General features: G+C 49.7%; 1 pseudogene; it reads left to right on the top strand.

Moving 5' to 3' along the window:
- Positions 1–1,691: 1,691 nt before the first annotated feature.
- Positions 1,692–2,610, top strand: LOC118902223 (annotated as a pseudogene).
- Positions 2,611–6,000: the final 3,390 nt, after the last annotated feature.

Here is a 6,000-nt window from a genome sequence, read left to right as displayed (position 1 = left end):
GGTTCAAAACCATTGAGAGAGAGCGGATTATTGAGAAAATGTGCTAAAATATTTATAACTGGGGAATCTGGGTGAAGCGCATATAGAAATTCTCTATCATTCTTGCAATTTTGGGTTTAATAAAGAAGTAGGTTTTTGTTTGTTTGGTTCTTTTTTTCTTTTCTTGGCCGTGCCACGTGGCATGCGGGATCTTAGTTCCCCTATCGAACCTGTGCCACCTGCAGTGGAAGTGTGGAGTCCTAACGACTGGACCACCAGGGAAGTCCCTGTTTGTTAGTTTAAAGTAGGGGCTCTCAGGAATTCCCTGGCGGTTCAGTGGTTAGGACTCCAAGGTTTCACTACTGAGGGCCTGAGTTCAATCCCTGGTGGGGGAACTAAGATCCTGCAAGCCATTCGGCCCGGCCAAAAAAAAAAAAGAAAAATTAAGTAGGGGCTCTGAAGTTAGCCTGTGGGCTCAAATCCCAGCCTCACCCACCACCAGCTGAGTGACTTAACCTCTCCCTGCCTCCTTTGTAAACTGGGTTTACTAATAGCGCCTGCTTCATAGACTGTGAAACAATTTCTTGGGTTCACACTTAGAAGCACTGGGCACAGTGCCTAGTATGGAATGAGATCAATAAATATTGGGTTAGAGAGAGATGAGTCCTCTGGAGTCCCCTAGGACACTCCCTCTGAGAACCTGCGTCTTCCCCAGGTGAGTGACTCGAAGCCAGTGAAGACCTCACCCTGCCCAGAGACCCCACCTCCTGTCAGCAGGGAGTGGCCTTGTTGCCAGTTTCTTGGGATAGAGCCACCCTCTGCCAGCACAGTCTGGCAGACCTCTAACCGGCCCAGCTAGTCCCTGTTCACCTGCTCGAGGGTCCAAAACACCAAACAGCACCCAAGCAGGTCCCTGTGGGACCCTGGTGCACAGTAGGCACCTTGCCCAATAGTAGCAGCTCAGTAACCAGGCTTGATCTAAGCCAGGATCTGCAGCTAAGATCGCACCCCTGGCTGACCCCAGAGTGGGGCATTCCTTGCTCCGAGCCTCAGTTTTCCACCTGCAGAGTGAGAGTGTAGAATTAGGGCAGTGGTTTTTAAACAATCTCAAACCACAGTAAACTTTCTTCACATGAAAGCTGACTCTGCAGAATGTCCCTCCTCGTAAAACAGCTAGAAGCTGGGCTGCTATGGAGGAGACCAGGGTTGGCTTCAAGGTTCCCCTGTTGAGTGTTCTCTGGAGGCCCTTCCTGCCCTGAGATTTGATTTCCAGGCCCCCATGAATGCCTGTCCCTGGACCCTGGGGCCTTCCCTGCCCCGCTCTGCAGGGCAGCTCCATCAGCTGGGCCGGGTCCCACATTTCCTGCGGGGCCCTCTACTAGGTGGGAGTGATAATCAGAGGCATCTCTTTCGGCACCTTCAGGCACCTTATCTTGTCCCAGTTCTTCCACCCACCGCATGGTCCGAATCAGTTTCTTCTTACTGCTTATTACTTCTGACTATACTTATTCCTATTACGTTTATGAGATGCTTCCTTTGAGCCAGGCACAGTGCTAAATGCCTAAGACCTGTTTGCATAGTATATATTTTCCCATAGTGTATCTTTTCTCCCACTGCTAAACAAACCAATCATCCGAAAAAATATTATCTGTACTTTTTATCACATTTCAATATCTTTATAAATTCAACTTTTCCTTCTTACCATAGCCCTCCCCAATGAGGCGGAACGGTGGTGCAGAAACGATCATCTTCATTTTAAAGCTGACGTTCTGGGGATGACCTTGAGCCTTCAGGAGCGACATGGGGACTCTCTGGAGGCTGAGTGTCCTCTGCAGTGCCGGAGGAGGGCGAGCTCTGTTCCTCTAAATCCCAGTGGTCAGACTGGCTCAGGTCTCAGCATTTCTCCAGGAGACCGACCTACCCCAGGATGGTGTGGAATACAGCACATTCATCTGTCACCCAACCACCATTCTGCTTCCAAGGCTGCATCTCTCCACTGGATTGGTGAGAGGATTGTCAGTGTTTTGCTCCTGGGCCTACTTCCAGCTGCTTATTTGTGTTTTGTTTGTTTGTTTTGTTTTTAATATTTATTTATTTGGTTGCACTGGGTCTTAGGTGCGGCAGGCGGGCTCCTTAGTTGTGGCATGCAAACTCTTAGTTGCGGCATGTATGTGGGATCTAGTTCCCGGACCAGGGATCGAACCCGGGCCCCCTGCATTGGGAGAGCGGAGTCTTATCCACTGGACCACCAGGGAAGTCCCCCAGCTGCTTATTTGAATCCTTGCTCTGCGATGCACTACTTCCTGGCGGCAGCCCTCACTCTTCATAGTCACCGGGGCATTGGACCAGCTGTATGTTCGAGGGGATGCATGGCAGAAAGCTGTCAAGGCAGGCCTTTTGGTGCCCTCAGCTTTCACCTTCGCTGGGTGGGCTTTGTTATTTCAACTATCACGATGCGGGCATCTGCAAAGCTGTGGCTATGCTGTGGGATCTCTGACCCTTTAGACATAGTACCTTGAGAACTGATCGTAGACCACCTCGCCTTTGCTCCGTCATGCCATTCAGCTCACAATAACAAGGAAATAACAGATAAGTCCACTGGTGAGACAAACCTCTTCTCCTAACCACCTGGTTATTTTTTTTTAATTTTTTAATTTTTTAAATATTTAGTTAATTTATTTATTTTTTGGCTGCGTCGGGTCCTAGTTGAGCACGCGGGATTTTTCCTTGCGGTGCGCGGGCTTCTCTCTAGTTGTGGTGTATGGGATCAATAGTTGTGGTGCGGGCTTCCCTGGTGGCGCAGTGGTTGAGAATCTGCCTGCTAATGCAGGGGACACGGGTTCGAGCCCTGATCTGGGAAGATCCCACATGCCGCGGAGCAACTGGGCCCGTGAGCCACAATTACTGAGCCTGTGTGTCTGGAGCCTGTTCTCCGCAACAAGAGAGGCCGTGATAGCGAGAGGCCCGCGCACCGCAATGAAGAGTGGCTCCCGCTTGCCGCAACTAGAGAAAGCCCTCGCACAGAAACGAAGACCCAACACAGTCATAAATTAATTAATTAATTAATTAATTAAAAAAAAATAGTTGTGGTGCGAGGGCTTAGTTGCCCCACAGTATGTGGGATCCCCTGCATTGGAAAGCGGATTCTTAACCACTGGACCACCAGGGAAGTCTCCACCTGGTTATTTTTAGAATGTAATCTTTGAGGAAAGATGTGAAAGGAATTGTATCCAAGAAGCTGTCAGACTGAGTTCTGTATGCTGGGGAGTTAATGGGGTGTCTCTCAGCTTCTCACAAGACTCACAGTATAACTAAACATTATATATGAGCTTTTGCCTTTTAATTTATCAAACTCTTAGAGGGAATTCAGCTTTATTACTCTCAATATCCGATCAAGCATCTATATTTGTCCTAGGATGATGGAGAAAGGGAAAGACTGTTATTTCGTAAGTAAAGACTTTGCAGAAAATTAGGCAGTGTTTAGTTTTTGCAAACATCCCCCCTCTGTTCAGTTGATACCAGTTACCAATGGTTATGTGTCCTAGGGAAATTTGAAAATTAGAAATGCTGATATTTCACATTACTGATTTCTAAATCCTAGGAAGAAGAGCCTGGAGAGTTTCTGAATATAGAGAAGTTCCATGTAGGGAAGAGGTCCCTTTATAGATATTTCAAATTGTTACAGATTCTAAACTGAGACTTAATCCTCAAATGTGTTTGTTTTACTGGTCCTAAAATAATCTGTCCACAAATATAAAATTATAAGTAGTAAGTTGTTGTTTTCCCACTGTGGGAATCTCTAATGTGAAAATGTACTCTATGAAGGTAAAGTTTTTTAAAAATCAAATGCTGTATAATAAAAAGCAAATAAATAAGGCAAGCTGAGGTTCTGACTGATTTATGGGTTCACTAGCTGTCCAGGGAGTACCCTCCTGTGGCCGGGTGTGGGGTGCCTGATGCCCTTAATCTTCTTCCCACATCTTAGGAGTTAGATGTTGCAGGTGAGGAAATTGAGACTCTGAGAGGTGAGGAAACTTGCCCAATATCACACAGCTAGTCCCCAGCAGAGGAGGACTTGAACTCAGGTGGTCTGACTCAAGGGCCATGCTCTCTCCCACCGCCCAGGGCCAGGCATAACCATGGGCTTTGTTGGAGAGAGATGTCCCCTGTCACGTGGGCCATTCCTCCTGAGGCGGAATCCTGTACCCTCCTCCCCCTCTTCTTCCTTCCTACTTTAAAATCATAAGGCAAACTATGGAGGGGCTGGCAGAGGGTATCCCTGCACTGGGCTGATGTCTGCAGGGGTCCTGGGTCTGGGCTAGATTGTCCAGCAGGGAGAAAAATGAGTTTGAACAAATCCAGACAATGGTAGTAACTACTGTTGTCCCGTTTATGAGACACTTCCCTTGTGAACCTTTTATCTCACAAAACGCTGTGAAATGAGTGTCTTTCTTGTCCCCACTGCACAGATGAGGAAACTGAGGCTCGGAGAGGCAATGCCATTTGCTCAGGACACCCCAGTGAATAAAGGCCCTCACGACCTCTGTGTGAATATGAGCGTTTCACTGCTGCTTCATCAGCCCTGGGTGTTCCTTTTTTTTTTTTTTATGGCCACACCGCATGGCATGTGGGATTTTAGTTCCCCAACCAGGGATCGAACCCATGCCCCCTGCAATGGAAGCACGGACGGAGTCTTAACCACTGGACAGCCGGGGAGGTCCCTGTTCCCATTTTTTAAGTTCTGCTAATTTTCTAGGCAAATAACATGGTCTTGTTTAAATTTACATTTCTCTGAATATGAATAGGCTTGGATACATTCCCATACTTTTGTTCATCAGTTGAGTTTCTTCTCTGTGAATTGTCTATTCATGTACTCTGCAAACTGACACTTTAGGGCCCTGAGACTTAGAACTGTACAGATGCCCTTTTTTCTCCCACTCCTCCATCATATTTTCCCTCTAAAACCTTTTTCCTCCTGACAGCTTCAGTATACTTGGAAATCTGCCACTCCGTTCCGTGCCCCGAGCCTGTAAACCCATAACCTTGGGCACCTCATTTGTCTGCTGCCCTTCTGCCCCTCCCCGCCACACCCCCACCCCCACCCCAGCTGCTCTGGGCTTCGGAGAGAAACTACCAGCATGAACACGACACCCACAGCAACAAGACTCCACTGCGAAGTCATCCTCCAGTCACAGCCAGGCCCTCGGGGTCCCTGACCACCGCCTCCCTTCTCCAACCCCCATTCTCGCTGGCCTGGTCCACACCCCCACCTGCGAGGCCCGGCCTCAGCTCCCTGCACTGTTCATCCCCTCCCTCTCGGTCCCGGCGCAAGCTGTCCCTCCTCCGGCCCCAAAGCTACCTCCCTCTCTTCTCTCCTGGACCCTCAGACTCACCCTCCGGCTCCTGTCCTCTCAGCCCCGAAATTTCCCCAAGCGGCTGCCATCTGTAACACCCACCCCTCTACATTTCACTCCTCCACCCGCCCCCCACCTTTGCCTTTTCTTCCCTTTTATGGCCAGACGCTCGAGTCGTCTCCACTCACTGCCTCTGAGCCCTCCCTGCCCCCTCCCCTCCCAGCCTCGCTCCGGTCCCCACAGTCCTCTGAAGGGACTCTTGCTGAGGTCCGCGCGACCTCTCTGTTGCTAAATCCGGGGTCCGTGTTCCGTCCTAATCTGTCTTGTCCTTTGACAGCCCTGGACCTTGTTGCTCCCTCCCCTCCTCCTTTTGATACACTCTGGCCCCTGGGTTCCAAGGCGTGGGTTTCCCTCCTCCTTTTTCAGTCTCCGTCTCTGGTTCCTCTTGACCTCTCAGTGATCAGTGATGCTCAGAGCTTCGGCCTTTGCCCCCGTCTCTTCTCCCAGGGGAATCTCATTCCCCCTCAAGAGTCCAGGCGGCATCTGATGCTGATGACTCCCTAATCTCTCACCTGCTCGCCTCTGTGTCTCAGGGGCCAGATCTTCTTAAACAGCTGCACAGTAGGTGTGGATTTCCCCCTGCCCTCCCCCCCCATCCCTCCCACCC

Source organism: Balaenoptera musculus, chromosome 10, assembly GCF_009873245.2.
Source record: "Balaenoptera musculus isolate JJ_BM4_2016_0621 chromosome 10, mBalMus1.pri.v3, whole genome shotgun sequence".
Lineage (NCBI taxonomy): Eukaryota > Metazoa > Chordata > Mammalia > Artiodactyla > Balaenopteridae > Balaenoptera > Balaenoptera musculus.
This window is presented reverse-complemented; position numbering and strand designations above follow the sequence as displayed.